Source organism: Lontra canadensis, unplaced genomic scaffold (genome assembly GCF_010015895.1).
Source record: "Lontra canadensis isolate GAN:19392208 unplaced genomic scaffold, GSC_riverotter_1.0 scaffold59, whole genome shotgun sequence".
Classification (NCBI taxonomy): Eukaryota; Metazoa; Chordata; class Mammalia; order Carnivora; family Mustelidae; genus Lontra; species Lontra canadensis.
This window is the reverse complement of record NW_022631053.1, coordinates 6,942,216-6,965,031: the sequence shown is the minus strand read 5'-3', so window position 1 is coordinate 6,965,031 and position 22,816 is coordinate 6,942,216. Positions and strand designations below refer to the sequence as shown.

At 42.9% G+C, this 22,816-nt stretch overlaps 1 long non-coding RNA gene across 2 annotated transcripts; it reads right to left on the bottom strand.

The window, feature by feature from the left end:
- Positions 1-1,617: 1,617 nt before the first annotated feature.
- On the bottom strand, positions 1,618-11,466 carry LOC116879031. Of its 2 annotated transcripts, none has more exons than XR_004384941.1 (3): positions 11,198-11,466; positions 8,764-8,982; positions 1,618-2,072 (listed from the first exon to the last, which is right to left on the bottom strand). It is a non-coding gene; the product is annotated as an uncharacterized LOC116879031 (long non-coding RNA). The 2 variants fall into 2 exon arrangements; XR_004384942.1 differs by having other exon boundaries at positions 8,764-8,943.
- Between the last annotated feature and the right edge of the window lie 11,350 nt (positions 11,467-22,816).

Here is a 22,816-nt window from a genome sequence, read left to right as displayed (position 1 = left end):
GACCTTAAATATCCCAGGGATTGGTCCTAAAACCCATTAACTTTATTTGGATTACATAAACATTATTAACCACAGCTATTCTACCAGCCATATGTGTTCAGGGTTTTTGTTCAGGTCATTACTTTACATAGACTCAGGCTACGTGCATCACCGCCAATTGACACAGGCTTTTTTCCTTCCCTTTCCTTCCCTACACTACCCTTCCCTTCCCTTCCCTTTCTTTTCTTTTCTTTCTTTCTTTCTTTCTTTTGGTTATTCTACAAAGAACAGTTAACACAATATTCAAGTGTCAGAACTTTTATGAATAGCCAAGTTTGATATTAATGGCCAAAAATATGCTGATGAAAGGTATCTTATCCTTTTATTGAATCCAAAAGCATTCGTTTTTGCTTATACCCACCTATTTTCCAGAGGATCTTCTCCGTGTAAGAATGTAAAGCTTATTTATTTAATTGAATCCAAAAGCATTCGTTTTTGCTTATACCCACCTATTTTCCAGAGGATCTTCTCCGTGTAAGAATGTAAAGCTTATTTATTTAATAATGTTATGCATACATTGAACTGTATTCTCAGAAGGACCTGGAAGTTATACAAATAAATGTTCACGGTATAATATTAATTATAGATGTTTTCAGTTTTCTTCTGTTTAACTATATTCTCTGAGATTTCTGCAATGAAGACATATTGTGTATGTGAGAAAAATAAAATTACATTTGCAAAAGAAATAGAAGTTACCTTTGAAAATGTATTTTGTCCTAGATTTTAAAATGTATCCCAATTGATCACTAGAATTATATGGTCAACAAAGACCGATATATATTTTTAGCCAAGAAGATTTGATAATTAAATATACTTCTAGGACCTGTGGGATTTTATCAACTATTAAGATGGTAACAATGGGGCTGAGTTACCTTTTTAGACTACTGAGCTCTTGTCCTAACTTCACTGAATATCATCTTTGTTTTATTGGAAGGGATGGAGGAGATGCTATAACAGCAAATTCTGCCCAGTGGAGAATAAGTAAGTTGATCTATAATGCTTAGTCAGAGTGATACCAGCATGGACAGGAGCTATGCAAGTGATTTGCTAGCAAGGTACTAATGATCCATGATGAAAGAGGAATGTCCATGCTACCTCCTAATTAAGACAGGATTACTTTAAAAGAACAAAGAAACAAGTTGCTCTGTGCTCTTCTAAGAGGTCATCATAAGGAGCCAAGGAGATGATGAGTCTGAGCCCTACCTCTCAGGACAGTTTCCCAGCCTGTGGAAAAAGGACTCTGGCCAGTATCTGAATGGTTTCTGTGGGTTGGCCTGGACAGAACTCACTTTTCCCAGCAACGTGAATGCAAAACTGGCTTAGCTTCGGAAATGGCTAAATTCATCAATTTACTCACTTATTCATTTATTTAGACAAATAACTTTTGAGTACCAGAGCACCAACTATGTGCCAGAGGATGTTCTAGGTGCTGGGGACATTGGAATGAAAGAAAAGCCTAAGACCCTCCTCTAATGAAGCATACGTTTTAATGGAGAACACAGAGAACAAACAAACATAAACAAAAACATAAGGCCAGGTATTGTTTGGGATCATAAATAAATAAATTAAACTGAACAAAATGATAGAGAATGCCAGAGTTTCCCCCATCCAGTAAGGTGTCCAGGGACAGTCTCTCTGGGGAGGCAACAGTTGAATGACTGGAGGAGATAGGTTTGTGAGTAGAGCATTCTAGGCAGCAGTAACAGCAAGTGGGAAGACCCTGAAATAGAAACATTTTGGAGGGACTGCAAGGGCGTAGTGTGGACCATGTGTGGTGAACAAGGGTAAAACAGGGTGGCCTGGGGATAGAAGAGGGATGGTCTTGCACATCATGGTAAGGATTTTGGATTTTACAGTGTGATTTAAAGTTGCTGGAGGGTTAAAACACAAAATATGGATCTTACCATAATAATTGTTTGACTCTGTTGAGACATAGGGGCAGGAAGTGTTCATGTGTGTGCAGCGAGATAGAGGAGGTGGTGTGGGCAGGCTAACTCCACACATTTCATAAGAAATTGCAGCAGTGCCCAGACCTTGGAAAACAATTGAGAAACAGTACAAGAAAATTATTTAGAATTAAAGACATGAATATTTTTGAAAAAGATAAAAGAATTCAATGTGATGACTTGGAGAGTGGAAAATTGAGAAAGAATGAAAAGAATTGGGAAAGAATGAAAAAAATGGAGGGCTTTCTGGCTCTCAAATCTATGCATGTGTGTAAAGGCGATCTTAAAAACTTAAAAAAAACTTTTTAAAAATATGCAAAATGCAGAATGATAATATGAAAAGAAGACAGAAAGTATAGGGCAGCACTATCTAACAGCACTTTCTTTGGTGATGGAAATTACATCTAATATGGAAGGTACTTGAAATATAACTAACGTGACTGAGAAATAAATTTAACATTTCATGATGTTCTAACAAACATTCATTTAAATAGCCACCTGTGGCTAGTGGCCACCATATGAGACTATGCCACCATATGCAATGGCCTGCCTTTACCTGGGATCTACTTTGTTTCTACAGTTGACTCTGCTTTCTCCCATTTCATCTATTTTTCTATCTCTACTGGATCATTTCCATCTCCTGTGCTAAAATATCATTTATCCATCCTTTTAAAAAGTGCAGCTCTGACCCTATCCCTCTGTGACTGTCCACCCCATTTCTTTGTTCCCTGTGTAGCGAAACTCAAGAATTATCTGTATCTGTGTTATCCTACACAGCAGCTACCCAACAAGCCAGATGTGGCCATTTAAATTTAAATTAATTAAAATTAAATAAAATGTAAAAGTCAGTGCCCTAGTTGCACTAGCCACATTTCAAGTGCTCAATAGTCACACGTGGCAAGCAACCTGTGTATTGAACAGAGACATCTCTATCCTCAAGGACAATTCTCTTGGGCAGTGCTGATAAACATTGGAGGGAGGGCCAAGAAAACACGTATGCTTGCTGGTAGTTTAGCAGATTTAGTCTGGAAGGGTAAGAAAGTTATCTTCTGTTAATTTCTTTTTTTCTCAGTGGGATAGAAGTAAGGTCATCGAGTAAGAGTGAGAAAGGAAGGTGGGGGATGTTGCAGGAAGGAAGAAAGGAGATGAGTAGGAAATAACTTTTCCAGAGCTCAGGAGAGTGAAGAATAAGGAAAATAAAGAGTAGAGTTTTCTCCAAGGCAAATTGGAATCATTATGTTTTATTTGACTTTCTTGCTTTTCTCAGTGTTGGTACTAAGAGGTAATCCTTAAATTTGGCCAGTGGAGGTGGGGATGGAAGCATGAGTCAATATTCCAGTTTCCCTTGTATTGACTTTAAATCAGACCAGGCTGAGAAATCTCATTGCCATGGCTGTGACCTTAACCTATACAGCAGGAAGGAAGGGGAGGTCCCTTCCTGGAGATGTTTTGCAGTGATAAGGTATGGGAACTTCCTCCCTTAAGGTTCTTTGAATTTTAAAAGGTAGAAACCAACACAATCAAACTTAAACAAGAAAAGGAGATGGACTATAATGATACAGGGGTATCTCCTGGAACCCATGGAAGGCAGCTTGGGACTTAAACTAGAGGGAGCCAGGAGGAATAGAAAGCTCCCAGAGACTCAGGCTGAATCATATTTCTCTCTCTCTTTCCTTCCTCCCCTATACTTATGGTTTCTTATCTCTGCTTCTGCACAAGAAGCATTTTTTTTTCCTTCTCTATAAAGATCAGCTTTCTTTACAGAATTCTCAGCACACTTGATGGTTGAGAGACAGTCAACCCCCATGATGGTTCTTATTACCTCAGAACAACAAAGCCTCTCAGATTAACAGGAACATCTCCGTCCCACTCTCAAATTTCTCATAGACTCTGATTAGGCAAACATAAGACAACTGCCCTACCCTGGTTCAAACAATACACCATGGGTACAGATACAACATCCCAGGTCCACTCCCAGACTGTGGGACAGTTCTCAGAACTTCTTGGCACCACCAACTGGGAAATCTTTCCTGTTCTGTTACCTTCCTGGGTCATACCTGATGTGGGCACTGGGCGTGTTGTCCCTCCATAGGACTACACAGCTTTCAAAGCCCATTTCCTGCCTGGAATTGAGGTTGGGAACTTGGGCTTTTAAGAACAGTTTTATGGTTTCTTTGGTGGTCCTGTACAACTCTCTCACAAATACAGTAGGCTCTGTCTATCTGCTTCCAGCCATTTCCTTGAGCAAGGAACCACATTCAGTGTTCTCTTTGAGGGATGACATTTTTTTTTTTTAAGATTTTATCTATTTGTCAAAGAGAGAGAGACAGAGAGCACAGCAGGGGGGAAGCAGCAGGCAGAGGGAGAAGTTTCCCCACTAAATGAGGAGACCAACAGGACTTGATCCCAGAACCATGAGATCATGACCTGAGCCAAAGACAGATGCAACGGAGAAGAGGCAGACAACGGAGCCCCCCAGGCATCCCTGAGGGACCTCTTATATAAGCTTTATTTCTTTGCTTTTTTGCCAACCCTCTTCAACTCATTTTGTTTATCTCTCTCTCTCTCTTTCAATGCTTTGCTAAACACAATCAGTAGCAACCACATATAATTTTTTGAAGATTTTATTTATTTATTTGACAGAGAGAGACATAGCGAGAGAAGGAACACAAGCAAGGGGGAGTGGGAGAGAGAGAAGCAGGCTTCCCACGGAGCAGGGAGCCCGATGCGGGGCTCGATCCCAGAACCCTGGGATCATCACCTGAGCCAAAGGCAGATGCTTAATGACTGAGCCACCCAAATGCCCCAGCAACCACATATAATCCTGAAGTTCTGTTTCCTGACATCTCCTCACTGAACTGTAAGTTTGGTAAATGAACCACCTTTAAGATAATCACAAGGAACACCTTTACCAAATGTTTTGCCTTCTTCCTGCCTCTAAAATCAGTTTTCTCATTGTTACTACCTGATTGCCAAGCCAATATTTGAAGTTTTTTTCCAGCAGCATATCACTTTTGGTATTAATTTTTATATTGGTCAGGATAGGAGGTATCTCTACATCTATACGTCTATACACACACACATATATGCAGTATACATACACACATATAAACAGTATATATACATATATATATACAGATTCACACACACATGGCAAGAATTTCAGTGACCTTGACACAATAAAGGTTATTTCAAGTGCACACCAGGTTTGATATGAGCCATGAAAGTCTCCAGGGAATCTATCTGTCTTTAACCATATCATTTCAACTGAGTGTTTCAGCAATTGGCCAACAGGGAAGAGATCACAGGAAAAATTCACATCGGTTTTTCTAAGCTTTGACCCCAAAGTGAGACACATCATTTCAGTTCAAAACCCATTGTCCATAATTAGTCTAATGGCCCCCATGTAACTACTGGGCGGGGGGGAGAAATCTGAGGGAGCACATGGGTAATTGTTGAACCATAAATATTTCTTCCACAGTCCATGGAGGCCTCGTGTTGAGAGAGCAAAGCTGTAAGATCAGATTAGCCTGGGCAGTGCAGTTGCTACTGAAATGGACCTTTATCCCAAAGACCAGCTGAACCACATTGGAATTTGTATGCGTGAGAAACAAAACATTGTTGAATTAATCTACTGAGATTTAAACATTTAATTATTCTTGCAGCATAGTCCATAGTATCCTGATTAATTTGGGAACATAAAAGAAGACAGGAGTAAACGGCACAACATAGCTTCATTTCCCTGAAGCAATTGTAATTCCAGCCCAAATGGCAGCAGAATTTTTTTTGAGAACCTGACAAAACGATACGAAGGGCGCTTGGAATAATAAAGGAGTGAAAATAGCCGGTACTACTATAAACAGAATAATGACGGGAGGGAGAACTAATTTCACCCACCGTTAAGACATTTGATAGGTAGAGAAATTACAGGAAACACAGAAAGACATTGCAGAGAAAGTACAGGAAATAACAAAATGTTAGTGGAGAACAGAGATCCCAGAAATAGACCTAAATACATTTGAGAATTTAGAATATAAATGATATTTTAAGTCCATGGAAGAATATGAATAATTCAGAAATGTTAGTGCCAGACAAGTCACTGGGTACCTCACTTCTTGGACTCAAGTCATTTCTAACTTAATAACTTAAAAATGTAAGACACGAAACTGTAGCAATACTAGAAAAATCATTGGTAATTTTTTCCCCCAGTTTTGAACAGGTGAAGGTCAAGAAACATATAATAGAAGATTGACAAAATTACATAACAATTAGCACTTTGGCAAGACAGAGAATACCATACACAAAATCAAGAGACAAACCACAGGATAGAAAAAAAAAAATGTTTGTAATTTATATAACAGGAAGGAGATGAGTTTCTTTAATACACAAACAGATCTAAAAATCAGCAAGAACAAAAAACAAACAATTTAATGAAAAAATAGGCAAAGGTAAACAGTGTACAGCCAAAAAAAGCAAATAGACAATAAACATGTGAAAAGATTTTTTCAGCTTTTTAATCAAAGAAACGTAAGATAAAATCAAATACAGTTTTTTAACTTAGTATATTCACAAAAATTAAATTTTGTTCACTCTCAAGGATATGGGAAATAGGAACTCTCACATATTGCTAATGGAATGCAAATTGCCACGACATCTTTGGAAAGCAATTTGACAAGAACTTTTAAAATTTTAAAAGTAAAATATATATATAAATATATAAATATATAAAAATTTTAGAAGCACATTTTCTTTAACTCAGCAATTTTCCTTCCAGGAATTTTTCCCACAGAAACACTTGCACAAGGAGGCAAATCCATATCGTACAGGGATGATATAGGGCATGGTAATACAGGACAATACAGGGCATGGTAATATTATCTGTAAGAGTAAAACAACAAGGCAAAATTTAAATGTCTATCAAGAGAGCATTAACTGAACTATAATAACTTGTGAAATCAATACTACCTAGCTGTTCAGAAGAATCAATACATTTATCCATAATGAAAAGAAAAATATCCAAGCTAAATTATTTTAAGTGAAAAAAATTGGGCAGAATACAGTATTATTATAAATGAAACTCCAAAGATCATGTATATTTATACACATACAAATTTCTGGGAAAAAAGAAATAATAGAGATGATTATGTTAAGCTGCAAGTACATTATATATGAGGGTGTGGGTAAAGAGATCGGCTTTTACATTTCATGTTTTATCCGTTTGTATTGTTAGACTTTTTTTTAATATTTTATTTAGAGAGGTGGGGGGCAGAGAGAGAGGGAGAGAGAATCTCAAGCAGGCTCCCAGCTGCGCCTGATGTGGGGCTCAATTTTACCACCTTGAGATCATGACCTGAGCTGAAATCAAGAGTCAGATGCTTAAACTGACTCAGACACCCAGGCATCCCTGTATTTTAAGAATTTTTTTAAATGTGTGCATGCAGTACTTTATGATAAGAAGACAAAAATTTAAACCATTAATTCTTCCATGGAAACATCAGTTCTGTATTTTTATCTGTCAATCTGGATCTAAAAAGATACTAGCAGATAGAAAGGGGAGAAAAAGAGGAGGAAGAGAAGAGGAAGAAGAAGAACCAAAGTTAGACATTCACAATATGGTATAAATGAGTAAACTGAGCTACCAATCATAATGAAAGAGGAGAGCCATTCAGACTCTAGGCTCTGTCAAGTCCTATTTCCACTGCAAGGAAAAAAAGAATCCCCAGGTATAATAGTAGTCTTTCTGTATCAATATTTCCAAAAAAAGAAATTTAATAATAACAGTAGTAGCTCATGTTTACTGAGCAGGAACTTTTCAGCATCTGCTGAAAGAAGTGGTGGCTGAGGAAAGCGCTGAGGGTCACCTCCCATACAGGTCGCAAGTGGCTGTCTGGCAAATCGTGGTGGCTCCTAACCATGGCTAGAACCGGTTCAGTGGCACGGCGGGTGGACTTAGAGGGTCCAGGACAGTGAATTGAGAGGGGGAGGACTGAGGGATGGGAGCCGGTGACTGTATGCAACCTTTTGAAGATGTCATGATGTTGAAAGGATGGAAAGATGGTCAAGGAAGTGGTTTTGCTTTGTTTTTAAGCCGCAAGCTCCCGAAGTTCTGTATGCTCATAGAGTTGGGGGGGGGTGTGTGGCACTTGCCAGAGTAAGGGCCTGCGAAGGTGACCTGGGGGAGGGGTCCAGGGCCAGGGGCTGGGTCATCAACCGTACCCACAGGGAGCCAGCATCCTGGGCAGAGGCAGCCACACAGCAGAGGTGATTACAGAACAATCTGGCAGCTTCTGTTTCCTCAGTGGAGTCTGGCAGAAAGGCATCAGCCAGAGTATCTGAGCAGAGCAGAAAGCAGGTGTTGGAGTGGAAGGGGAGAGAAGCTGTGAGAGGCTTCTTGGCAAAGCGGGACGGTGACCAACCAGGGGATGTGTGGGTGGGCCGCCTGGCACCGTGGAAAGCCCATCCACATTTGTGATCCTGAATTAAAGTGCCACCAGTTTCTGTGCTTCCCCGTTGTCACTTTGAGCTGCTCTCGCTAAGAGTAGAGGATGCCATGATCTGAGGGAACACCATTGGCCAGCAGCCATGCTGCGAACTAGGGAAAGTTTACTGTAGGAGTCACCCCGTCTTTCCCTGAGTCCTGTCCCGCCTTCCTTTTCCATAACAGAATCTAGTTTTGCTCAAGTGTTCACCCAGCTTATGAGAGTCACAGGAGTAGGAAACCGAGCTCATGTCCCACTCCAGGAAAGGATGTTGATAAATTAAACCAGTCAGCACTTACCATTTCTCTGACGATGGTTGTAAGTACTCCGGGGATGGGCAAGGGGCCCAGGTGGGGCCAGTCAGACGGAAGGGACGGACCTGATCCCATGGGTGGACTCCTCTTGCTTCTCTCTTTCTCCCGCTGAACCAGAAAAAGGAAACCTGATGCTCCAGGATTAGCCATGGTTGCAAGATGAAGCTGATGCCGCAAACAGCCCTGTGAGGAGATGGCAGTAACCTGGGGCCCCGGTGACATAGTTCAATCCCTGAATCACTCCCATCTTACTTCTAAACTTCCAGCTATTTGAGATAATAAATCTCCTTATTCCCTAAAAACCAGCTTATGTCTGGGTTTCTGTTACGTGCGGTGAAAGCATCTTCATGGACACAACTGTTTTTCTCTGTGTTTACCCTATATTAGACATCTTCCAATAGGTGGCTGATGCTTGCCTTGTGCTTACTTTAAACATACTGTCTGGCGGCAGAGATGTGTGTGTGCCCAGGAAGCGGGATTCGGGGTCAGCGGTGCACTTCTGCTCCAACGGTGTGGGGTTACCAAGAGACGTGCGTATGTTTGTCCACAAACTGGTTTGGCCAGTTGCACTTGTTTTTGTTATTATGCAAAGCAATGGAATATGAGTGAGGAAGTACATTGCATCAAAGCCAAACCGTTTGCTTCTAATAAACAGTAGAGGGAAAGTAGCTTTCCTGCTGGTGCAGATGGGACAAATGTAAAATAATTGGGATATTCTGTTTCTTCTAGAAGATTCTGAACTCAGATTGTTTCCCCGACTGTCTTTGAGTTGTTTCTCTAACTTTAAAGCTGTTCTTTTTTTCAAGTTTTTAGAAGTCTATCTAAGGGGCGCCTGGGTGGCTCTGTGGGTTAAGCCTCTGCCTTCGGCTTGGGTCATGATCTGAGGGTCCTGGGATCAAGACCTACATCGGGCTCTCTGCTCAGCAGGGAACCTGCTTCCCCCCCTTTCTCTCTCTCTCTCTCTCTTTCTCTCTCGGCCTGCCTCTCTGCCTACTTGTGATCTCTCTCTGTCAAATAAATAAATAAAATCTTTAAAAAAAAAAAAGTCTATCTAAAACTTCAATCCACTGTCACATACTTAACAAAGAGGCTTTGTCCCTTCAAGATATTGTTACATGAAGGTACATTTATATGTTTTACTTCAATAAAATGGTCACCTTGTTTTTCCTTTTTACTGTTTCCCCACTTGACCGGCCTATCTGCCTTAACGGATCCCTCTCCTAGCTGCCGGTCTGGGGGCTTCTGAGGACGGGTGTCCACCGCCCCCCTTCAGCCCCAGCTCCCCATATGCCTCCGTAGGTTTATCTTCTCCCCTCTCCACCTCATCAGCACCTGTTGTTACCAAGTTAGAATTACAAGACAAGGGCACCTTTCCTTTAGATAGAAGGTCTGGAAGGACCTATGCTAAAGTGTTACCTGCTATTATTCTCCTTTCTGCATGAAGAGATTATAGATTTTTTTTTCCTCATGCATGTGAATAATAAAGATGTGAATGGGTATTGACTAGTAATAAGAAAATAAAAGTAAAAGATTCCCCCCCCCCAAGAACGAAGAATGCCATGTCTTTTTATGAAAATTTACTCTTTATAAAGAACTTTTCAGTTCATCCTACCGGTGGCACTTCAGAATGACTAGATGAAGAAACCATTTACTCAAACGTAAAGAGGAGGAAACCTAGATGGGGAGGGGACTATCTGGCTTCCCGTGACAAAGTGAGGAAGGTATAGACCCTGTTCAGATGCCAAAGTCCATGATGCCTGCTTCAAATGGTTTTTGTAGCCCTCAATGTTACTAAAGCTTTCATGAAAATAGACCGATCCCAGCTAAATATGCTTCCCGTGCCAGGATGGAGAGCTATATTTACTTGGCGAAAACAGAGCAATGTAAACAAATGCAGTTACAAGTGCTGGAAGCCCAGATCCCAAAAGGAGGCAGGAGGAGAAGGAAGGGCTGCCCAGCACATGGGGCGGCTCCATACGGCGTCAGGGTCACATGGGAGATAGCTTTCATCTTTCTTGTCCAACTCCCACTTAAGAATACAAGATAAACTCTGCTGGTCTCTCCGGGAAAACGGAGGCCCATTGCTTAACCTCTCTGGGCTTTGGCCTTGTGTTCTATAACCTGGGATTGGTATTACTAAATGCCTAAATACTTTGTCAGGGTTCAAATGTAATGTGTGTAAAGCGGTTACGAGTGGCATTTGGTGGAGTTTACCTTCATCGCCGTCATCATCGTCATCAGTACTACTAGAGCTAATGCTACATTACTGGTACTACTACAGAAGTAACCACAGCATTACTGTTTTCATAAACACTGAAGGACTTGGCTGGTGCCACCTGGTTGATGGGCCTTAGACCCAGAAACTTATGCATCAGAACAGCATTCTCTCTAAGGAATTGTCGGAGTGGTTAGGACTCACCTCTGCTTCTCTTGGATCTCTTCATTCCCAGGTGGAGTATTTAGCCACTCAAAGTTTTTTGGGCCTCCTCTTTATCACTTCCAGGAGCTATCACCTCCACCGGAGCCCCCTGAGCTCTCTGAGGATGGGAAACCTAGTCCTTTGTGGAGGAATGACACCTTTGCTCAGTTCTTTTCCATTTTGGTGGTTCATTTTGACTTCCCAATGCTGTCACCACATGTAGACCCACAGGAACTGGCAGAGCAGGGTTTCATTCACAGCTGGCCTGAGCAGCCCCAGTGTGAGCCCTCAGGCTCAATGAGCCCCATGAGCTCAGGTCTGCCCTGTCTGCCCATGATCCTTCCACCCATTGGACCACACCCGCCCACATGATGACATGATGATTGTTGGCTAAGTATTTCCCATCCCACTCATAGCCCAACCTTGTAAGAAGTTACAACTACTCCATGTTACCATTGAAACAACCAAATAGTCTTTGAAGGCAAACACTGAAGAAAACCTTAGGGGTTAACCCAACCCAACCCCTTCTTTTTTCAGATAAAGATGTTGAGGGTCTGAGAGTTTCAGTGGCTGGTGCAGTGATGACAGCAAGGGTGGCCTGACCAGAGATGGCACTGAGCCCTTCCCATCTAGCATCTCATTCTGTGCTCATAACAATCTCACAAGGCAGGACACAGCCGATGAGGAAACAGGGCCAGGAGTCACATGCAGCTTTTCTGATGTGAGCACAGTGCTGGTTCCACGTCCCAGCATGGCTACCCAAGGTGTGGTCCTCTAGTCTTGATGCCAGGGCCGTCCACATGGGGCCCCTGCTCTGGGGTTGGGGGAGTGAAGGGGAAAAAACGGACAAAGGCTGCCCCCAGGCTGGAAGGGCACAGGCTGGTGACACACAGGAAACCGCAGTCTGCTTCACCCCTGCAGAACATCTGTAACTATGATCACCCAAGCAGGTCAAAGGTGTGGGCACCATGTTCTCTTCTAAAAGAGAATCAGCACTTTCCCCTGCCTCTTACCAAGGTAATCCATCCTCATTATAGAAACTTAGGAAAATAGACAATAACACAAAGGGAAAAGAAAAAAGTATAACCCCACCCCTCTGAAAGGAGTTTTGTTCTAGAGGTCTCCAGATACTAAACTCCACTCTTTTGAAAGTGAAGAGGAAGAAGAGAGGGTGGGGTCACTGCACTCTCCTTCTGTTGTTTTTTTTTGGGGGGCGGGGGGTTTCTTCTTTTCACTTCCCTGTAGTGCAGCGAAGCTTTACAGACTTTGAGTCAGAAGTAGAGTTCAAATAGTTTTAACTCTGGCTCTTTGACTTGGCACTAGTGTCCTACTTCTTTTTTTAAATTTTTATGTTAAATTGTGGTAAAATACAAATAATGTAAAATGTACTCTTTACCATTTTAAAGTTTAGTAATGTTAAGTTTAGTAACGTTAAGTATATTCATATGGTTGTACTGCCAATCTCCAGAACATTTTCATCTTACAAACCTGAAACTCCATATCCGTTAAATGATAACTCCCCATTTACCCCTCACCCCCACCCACAACCCCTGGCAACCATCATCTACCTTCTGTTTTTTGAACTGGGCTACTCTAGACATCTCATACACATGGATCCGTACAACATTTGTCCCTTTGTGATTGGTTTATTTCACTCAGCATAATGTCTTCAAGGTCCATCCCTGCTGTAGAATGTGTCAGAGTTCCTTTTCTGTTGTACAGCTGAAGAGTATTCTAGCGTATGTATGGACCATGTGTTATTTATCCGTTCATCCCCTGACAGTCATTTAGGTCAGTTCCATCCTTTGGTTATTGTGAATCATGCTGCCGTGAACACAAGTGGACAAATAACTCTCAGAGACCCTACTTGTCCATGCTTTAACTTCTTGAGTTTCCCTCTTCCGTGCTATCAAATGGGGTGGAGAGGAACACCTGCCTTGCTCCTCTGCAGGGAGCATGTTAGGCAAGCAGTAAAGGGCCACCAGCAGCTGGAACACAGACTGGCCCTCACTGGAACCACTGGGCAGGACAGAGAGGGCCTGGGGAGAAGAGGAAGACTCCAGCATGAACAGCTACCCTTGTCCCCACCCAGTGAGTCCCCCATACTGGCTTTCCGAGCTTTGGCTCTCTCCTCTTGTCTTTGGTTTGCTTGTCTGCTTTCTCCCTGAAGCTCGTTTTTGCTTCCTCTGCCTGGAACACATCTCTCCCTTCGCAGGACCTCCTTAAGCAAGGGTCCTGCCTCCAGAGTGCCTCCGTGAGAATTCAGGCATGTTTTGTTTCACAGCGTAAAGTGAAGCCATCTCCACCTGAGCAATAAAAATCAGATGATCTCATGGCCCAACAATTTCTATACTGTAAATTTCAAAGCTTTAGAAAGATCCTCCTTCCAGGTATAGGGCTATCAGTTTCTACTTCAGGAGGATGAACCCAACCATGGTGGCCCGGGGAGACATGTCGCTAAGGTGTCCTGTTTCTGTCCAGCACTGACTACTAGGAGACTCGGGTCTGCCATTCCCCCAGCTCTACACTTTCATAGACCTGTGACACCCTCCCTCCTCCACTCCCCCACACTGCCCTGTTTCCTCCGGGTGGAAGCAGGTGATTGCACAGACCACGTTCATGCATACTGCCTCTCTCATTCTTGCATTCCCACGAAGGGGGCACACGGGGGTCAGTGCATCTATTTCATACAAAGAAGTAGGAGGTCAGAGATCCAGCCAGGATGTAGAAGAGCCCAGACTGACTCGTTTTCTGTCTCCTGCTCCTGGGAGCCATACACTCCACCACAGGGAGAAGCGATGGGCTGGTGAGCTGGGGGTCACATCGGGGAGCTCCCAAGTCAGAGAGGTAGAGGGGATCGGAATGTCTCAGTCTTTTCAGTCACTCACGATAAAACATACATAGACAGACAGAAATTATAGTGTATGCATATGTGTGCATGAGAAGAGAAAGAAGCAGGCATTTAAAATGTGAGGAAAAAAGATGAATCGGCAATGCCTGATCAATTATAGACCAGGACTGTCAAGAAAATCCTGGAGTTCATTAAATTGTAGGCGTCCCTACTTTAAAGTATCTCTTACAAATTTATAATCCAGACTTTGTCAACACACTTAAACTCTTAGCAAAAGAGAACATTGACCTGTTGGAAAAAATCTGTCATCTGACTAGAGGATGCAGCATAGCCATTAGGCAGAGGAAAGGATAATTATGGTAGCTCTGAGGAAAGTGACCTTTTAGGAATCCCTCTGGAACTGTAAGGATGCAGAAGGATTTAGCCACACCCCTAAGGTGCCTGCTGCTGTTTTTTCTATTCTGCTCCATTCACTACTACTAACCTCGCACACGTGCCACTACACAGTAACCTAATCAAAGCCTTTGTGCTAGTTTATTAAAATACTTACATAGGAACTAGAGGGTATTATACTGAGTGAAATAAGTCAGAGAAGGACAATTATCCTACGGAGCTCACTCATAAGTAGGATTTAAGAAACAAAACAGAGGAGCACAGGGGAAAGGAAGGAAAAGTAAAAGAAGATGAAAACAGAGAGGGAGAAAAACCACAACAAATTCTTAACTCTAGGAGACAAACTGAGGGTTGCTGGAGGGGTGGCGGTGGGGGATGGGGTAACGGGGTGATGGGCATTAAGGAGGGCACTTGTGATGAGCACTGGGTGTTATATGCAACCAATGAATGCCTGATTTCCACCCTTAAGCTAATAAAAAAATACTTATATAATTCTTCACTATCTGTTTAGATCCTTCTGCCACAGCTTTTATGCTGAGGCAGTGAATTGTCTGTTTTCATATAACACAAAAGCATCATTTTCCTTCTTTAATTGCTCCTGTGGAATGACAAGGCTAACACCCTCACCAAAGGGTAACCTCTATAGATTCCTTTGTCTTCAGACAAAGTGCTGTCCAGATTTAAGGAAGATGACATCCCCGCAGTTTCCTTTGAGCATGACTCAGGGTTTCTCTAGCTTATCTCAATCTCCAGTTGATTAGAACATTTGCCGGTCACACAGCATGCTTCGTGAGTGGTCCCTGTTCAGATGAAGTGAAACTTCCAAATTAAGTGCATGGTTCTGCCTGAGAAATCACCAGGGCCTGCTGGATGCTGTGAAATGAGCTGTGGATGTGCCTCTGAAGTCTGGAGCAATGTCTGCCTCAAGGCCAGAGGAAGTCTAGACAGGTGGCCCCACGGGGATGCTTGGCAATGTTCGGAGACATTCTGGGTTGCCGCAGCTGGGAGACAGAGGTGCTACTGCACCGAGTGGGTAGAGGCCTGGGATGGCCCTAAATGTCCCACAACACCTGGGGCAGCCTCTCACAACAAAGACTCATCCAACCTACACGTTTTTCTGCTGGGGTTCAGGAACAAAGTCCCACAGGCCGACTGCCTCAGACAACACCACCATGCTGTCTCACAGTTCCCGCGTCTGTGTTAGCTCCTTTGAAGGGCTGTGAGGGAAGCATCTGTTCCATGCCCCTCTCCAGGGCTTGCAGATGTCTGTCTTCCTGTGTCTCTTCACATTGTCTTCCCTGTGTATATCTCGGTGTTTCAGTGTCCCCTTTTTGTGACGTTACCAGTCATACTGGGCTGGTGGACCTTCATGACCTAATTCCAACCTGGTTACCTCTGTCAAGAGCCTCTCTCTCTAAATAAGGTTCCCTTCTGAGGTACTAAGGGTCAGAACGTCAGCATCTGAATTTGGAGAGGGACACAAGTCAACCCATAATACTACCTAAAAAGTCCATAATGCTGGGCGCTTGGGTGGCTCAGTGGGTTAAAGCCTCTGCCTTCAGCTCAGGTCATGATTTCGGGGTCCTGGGATTGAGCCCCGCATCGGGCTCTCTGCTCAACGGGGAGCCTGCTTCCTCCTCTCTCTCTGCCTACCTCTCTGCCTACTTGTGATCTCTGTCTGTCAAATAAATAAATAAATAAAATCTTAAAAAAAAAAAAAAAAGTCCGTAATGCTGAGTTTGAGACCTTCTTGCCAAATGACCACTTACCTTCGCTTCCTTCTTTTCTTGTCGTCCTTGATTGGGCTGAATGTTTGGAATAACATTTACCTGGAAAGACACCAGGAGTTCTCACTTATCATCAGGAGATGATCACCAAGCCCCTTAGGGATGGCTCCCTAGAAAGATCTCTCCGATCAGGTAAAAATTCTACTTCCACGCCCCATCTAGCACCAAATACACCCCTTTATTTTGTGCCTGTTGTCCATTTCCTCTGATTTCCTCTAGGGGTTCTTCCCTTTCGAAAGGCTTTTTTCCTTCTGACGCCCCCAGTCAGATGCCCATGGGATGCAGCCATCTGTGTCCCATAGAAGACTAGTAGAGGAAGACTTAAGAAACCATTTCAAGTTACAGTTCACTGAAACTCCTCAGCAGCGCAGAGTAATGTGAAAATAGGAGCTTCCAGGAAGTCAGACGGGGGGCTCTTATCCCACTCGGTCATTGTCGCTGTGTAAGCCTGGGAAAGCTAATTAACCTCTCCAAATCTCCGACAGGGTCCTTCCTGGTAAAAGGAGGGGCGGGTAGTAAGATACCTGCACTAGTGATAGAGTTGCAGTAGAGATTAAAGGAAATAATGCATAAAGCGAGGTTAGCTCCATGCCTGGCACCAAGGCACATTTGCTGTTGGTGTTATTATCTTAAAGACATGAAAATGCATCCGTAAATTCATGACTTCATGCCGTGAAGCTGGGTAAGTCTCTTGCAATCCAGCGAAGAAGGGAAACAAGCAAATAATGAGAGCCATGCAAGAAACACCATCACAGAACTGTGTGTAACCCTTTATAGGAGCGTGAGGAAGGATTTCTGGAAAAGGCCTTTGGGAAACTATGCAGAAAATATTTATAGAAACCTGAAGTCATCATCTCGATTCACTCAAGGGCAACTCGGGATTTACATCAGCAGCTTTTTTAGACCCCATTATGACAATATCATAACCCTTTCATCACTACCAGGATTTTAAAATATTAAGTGAAAAATGCAAAAGGGAAGACAGAACATTTTTCACATTAATAATTTGTTTCTGTGATGAGAGAAATGAGAAAACATCTCGTTTGATGATGATGGATTATTTCCAATATTCATGGATGAACGAAGCAATTAAAAATTTGTAGCGTGTTCATCTCAGCACTAAATAACGAAAGAGCGTCTGGGAAATCCCACTCATGTTACAAATTCAGGAGGAATGAAAAATAGAGAGACCTCTATTTCCAACACAGTTGCTTTTAGAAAGAAAATATTTAGAACAAAAGAAATTACTGAATATAATACTTATGAAATCAAGTGTCTGTTTTATTCACAGCTGTCTCCTATTGCTTAGAACCGTGGCACGAAGCAGATTTTGAAGGAGCTGTTGAGTAAATGGGTTGCTTATCAGCCAAATGATATTAATAAGTTAAGATGAATGGAAAGAAGTCGCCTTTAAAGATCTCTACATTAAAAGGAGTTTTGAAATGTCACTCTGGAAACACCATGCCCAGAGAATTTCCTTCGGCTCTTTGGAGGCTCACTTCCAATCATAAAATAATTAGTTGGACTGACGTGTGTTGAGGAGCCACTGTTGCTGAGTCTGGGGGTGCACACATGAGGGCAGTGGACTGTCCCACACAGAGGGACAGCACGGCTGTATTTGCCACAGGAGAGGGAAGTACAGGGACGTGGAACCCAGCTGGAAGGACTTGAGAATTAACTCCTGGCGAAATAACACATTTATTAAAACAAAAAGTCTTTCCCACGTCTCTCCATTCATTCAAGAAACACTGTTTAAGCACTTATGGTATGCGAAGCCTCAGGCTTGGGCAGGAGAGGAAAAGCTGGATAAGTCATGGCCGCTGTCCATGAGCTTCAAAGTATGGTTGAAGGACGCGGAAGTGTCAATTACAAGAGCAATCACGTGCCTGCAATGTACTAGAAGCCTGCTGGTGATGGGCAGGGGACCTCAGAAGGAGAGATTCACTAACAGGAAGGGACCAGACCTCTGCAGCAGGAAAGCCCCAGCCACTCACAGGCACCAGCAGCCAGAGCCACAAAGCAAGAACAGAGAACTCAGAGCCGTCCTGGCCTCCCCTACCAGTCCCCACAGCAGCTTGGTAGCCTCCTAGAAACCCCACTCACCAAGCAGGGCAGGGCAGGATACTGAAGCTCAAATAGCTGAGAGCCCAGGCTGCCAAAAAATAATTTGTAAAATAATCAATTCATCAAATTTATCATTTTACCAAAAAAAAAAAAAAAAAGACCAAAAACAACAAAAAAAAACCCCAACTTGCTTCTCTTCATTATGTATAAACGTTCATAGTAATTTGTCTCCAAAGAAACAGCTTTAGTAGTTTGGGAGGATTTCTCTAGTTTTCATTGACAAGATTTCATTTTTTTCTTCATAGAGGCATTTAAAAAAAAAAAAAAACTTGATGTGTTTTTAAACCGTATTAAAAATTCAGAAATGATCCCATAACCAAAATATCGGTGCTTGCTTCCCACAAGAATTTTTCAGTTTCTACTGATTTCTTTCATGCCATTTTGGTTGCGCCAACATTTTAGCAGATTTGTGATGGTTCTGCCAATTTCTCAAGTGGGTTGTCAACCCAGATTTTCTAACAATTTCATCATTCACATTTAGTATGTGATGGGATTGTCTGTAGCTTCCAGTTATTTCTCATTTTACCAGTCTCTTAGCATTTTAAGATTTCGTATTTTCTATTTACAATCAGTAAATGCCTCAAAGTTGAGGCATTGGTCATAGAAATCATTATAATACAATCTTCTGGAGGGCCTCACTTCCTTTCTGCTGCCTTGCTTTGTTTTATCTCAATCGGTTCTTATTAAAAATTTAAAATGCCATCTTTTTTTTGTAGGGTGGTTTGGACCACCACTAATTTTTTTCAGGTGCTTTTGAATTTCAATCTTAAATTTAAGTTTAATGACAACCGTTATCTGCATTTTATTCCTGAAAATCCCCAGTTAAAACTTCATCCCTTTATCTTAAGCCTTTACAGTTTTAATCCAATTTGAGTTAACATAACGTAATTAAGTTTTAATTGCTGGAAGTTCAAAATTAACATTCACCTGCTATTTGAGGAATTGGCAAAGAATACTAAGCACTGAAGAATAGAAAAATGACAGTCAAATCATTAAAAGAGACAATCTTTTGAATATTAGTAAAATTTAAATGTTACATAAATCGGTCATTGGGAAAGTGAAATGCAGTGAATTGATCCCAAGCCAATTTAGCATAAAATGTCTAGGAAATGCCGCTCTGTTCTTCATCTACAGTCAGCTCTTTCTCTTGATCTTCTATTAGGGATTAAAGGGAGGGTAGGTAGGCAGTGTAACAGAACATAAGCCCCAAATATGTCCATGTCCTAATCCCCAGAACCTGTGAATGTTGCCTTATGGGTCAAAGGGACTTTACAGATGGGATTAAGCTTAGAACCTTGAGATAGGGAGATTATCCTGGGTTATCCGGATGGGCCCGATATCACATCACAGCGGTTCTTGTAAGGAGAAAGCAGGAAGTTCATGATCAAAGGAGAAGCCAATGTAATAAGAGAAGCAGCGATTGGAGCCATGCATTTTGAAGATGGAGGAGGAGGCCACAGGCCAAGGAATCCAGGTGGCCCCTAGCCACAGGATGAGGCAAGGAAACAGATTGTTCCCACAGAGCCCCCAGAAGTAACCAGTGCTGTTGATACCTTGGCCTTAGCCCAGTGAAACCAGCTTAGGACCTCTGACCTCCACTACAGGAGAACAAATTGATGTTTTAAGCCACTAAATTTGTTATAATTTGTTATAGCAGCAATAGGAAGCTAACACAGGGTGCTGTTGCCTCCCCTTCTCCTTGTTTCTTCGTCCTGTTCACACATAGCCAGGCGCTTGGCCACAAAGGATGTTGGTCATCTCCATGGAGAAGACCAGAAGAGTCCTGCCTGGACTTTTGGGAGACCATTTTCCCCAATGCCTATCCTGGCTCCTCTAGATCTAGCTACCTGAAACCAAGGTGCAGGGCCATTTACGTTGTTGGGTTTTGTTTTTTTTTTTTTAATTTATTTGACAGAGATCACAAGTGTTACGTCCAATATTAAACAAAACGAGACTGAGACAAAGTAAAAGCTATTTAAAGCTTTACTTTATGCCAAGCATTAGAAGTCAGACTGACCAGCCAGGGCTGTCTCCAAAGAGAGCGACCACCCCCAGTTTACAGGCTTAAGAATTGACTGACTGACCAGTCAGGGCCACCTCCGAAGAGAGCGGCCCCTTCCAGTCTCACAGACTAACTTTTATAGAGCAAAAGCCTGGCCACACATAGGTGGTCAATGAGATTGTAACATTGCATAGTCATGTTAGGTCAAACGCAGGTGGCCAACTGAATTACAATTTACCCTATAGTAGCTGTTTGAACTAACCTATTACTCTGATCAGAATTGGCACCCTAGTTTGGCGCCCAAAAGGCAGAGTTTACATTCTTTGGTGGTTAAGGAGACAGTATGTGTGCTTTACTGATTGGATGTCTCCACCTGGCCTGACTCGTCCTTGTATTCTGGGCTCTGTTATTAGGAACTAGCCGACCATATTTTACTGGTTTCCCAGACTTGCTTCTAAGTAAGTTCCTTTGGGGGGTGGGGGGCAGGGTCAGTTTAAGTTTTACTGCACAAACAACAAAATGGCTTTTAACCAAGATGGAGTCGCTCTGGCTAAATAGGTCCTTACAACAAGTAGGCAGAGAGGCAGGCAGAGAGAGAGAGAGAGAGAGAGAGAGAGGAGGAAGCAGGCTCCCTGCGGAGCACAGAGCCTGATGTGGGGCTCGATCCCAGGACCCTGAAATCATGACCTGAGCTGAAGGCAGAGGCTTTAACCCACTGAGCCACCCAGGAGCCCCCATTTATGTTGTTTTACTGTTGTTCTGGGAAGTCACCAAAACACATTATAAAATTATATTAATTAACTTCACCCAAAGGACACACTGTACACTAACTTTCTGTCCTATTGTTCATCTCCATCCATGCCTGGCTACATCTTCCCGTAAACCTTACCAGCCAGTTGAGGTCCAGATTAAAGTGTTAAATGGTCCAGATACAATATGGTCAGCAAGACAAAAAGCTCCCAATTGGCACAAATACCACTGCAAAACAGCTCTAGATTTTTCCCTGAAACAGCTTGTGCTAGTTTCCCAGCAATCCCATGAGGCAGGCAGACCTTGTCTGGCCCCAGAAGACCCATGAGGCTAAATGACATCCCCAAGGCCTCACTGATAGTTAGACACAGACCAGGGGCCCAAACTCAGGTCTCATAACCAGCTCTGGCTTGGCATCTGTGACTTTTGGAGTGGGCACCAACACGCAGGGGGCCTAGGTAAAAGTCGGAGGCGCTGCTACCAGAAGAAATACAACCCCACCTGCTGGTTCCAGTCTGAAATGCCTCAGTGAGAACTGGATCCCTTGTTCAAATGCAAATGCCACGGAGGAAGGCTTTTCAGGGCACCCTGGTTCACTCCAGTCCCAGCACCCACAGGCTATTTAAGGATTGGAGGAATTGCTGCCCCTGATCCTCCCAGGCTTCTGGGAAAGTCCAGGATTGGCAAGAATAGCCACTGTCCTCTCAGCCAGGCTTCAGAAGCCTGGCTTCCCTGTTTTGGGAACTGGCCATGGCACCGTGGACATGAATTATTTGGGGGTTCCTTAAAGTTTGAGGATGTGAGTGGAAAGGCTCTATCTAAAACCTGCCCAGAAGTACCTCTCCAGAGAGGAGATATTGGAGAATAGCAAGACCTGGGTCTCCCTGCCATCCTCAACTTTCAGAGAAGCTGTGATTTCCAAATTGCAAGAACCCTGAGTCCTATTTTCCCAAAGAGCTGAGAGAGTTCCTGACACTGACGGATGGAACCTTGAAATGGTTTTAGCATTTTCTGTCTGCTGCGTGGGACAACCCTGAGACCAAGGAGTCCTCAGCTTCAGAACGTGCAGAGCAGCCGGTATGGAGAGCCCTTTGGAGGATCCCTTGAAGATAGAAGCTGCTTTAAAAGACAGCAGAGGGGGCGCGTGGGTGGCTCAGTTGGTTGAGAGACTGCCTTCAGCTCAGGTCAGGATCCTGGAGTTTCCCACTGGGCTCCCCCCCCACCTCCCTGCTCAGCAGGGGGTCTGCTTCTCCCTCTGAACTTCCCCCTCTCAGGCTCATTTGCTCTCATTCTCTCTCTCTCTCAAATCAATAAATAAAATCTTAAAAAAAAAAAAAGGAATGATATTAGAGAAAAATGCAAGCATTTTGAAAGAAGGATTCTATAAAACTTTTTATACTGTTCTTTTGAACTGTGGTAAAAAAAAAAAATATATATATATAATAAAATTCACCACTTTCATCATTTTTGAGTGTACTGTTCAGCGACACTGAATACATTCACACTGCAGTGCCACCATCACCACTGTCCACCTCTGGAACTTATTTTTCTCCCCAGGAAACAGTAACTCCCTATTCCTCCCACCTTCTAGCCCCTGGCAACCACCATCCCACTTTCTGTCTCTGTGAACTTGACTCTTGTAGGTAGTGGAATCATACAGTACTTGCCCTTTTGTGTCTGGCTGATTTCACTTAACATAAGTCCCTCAACGT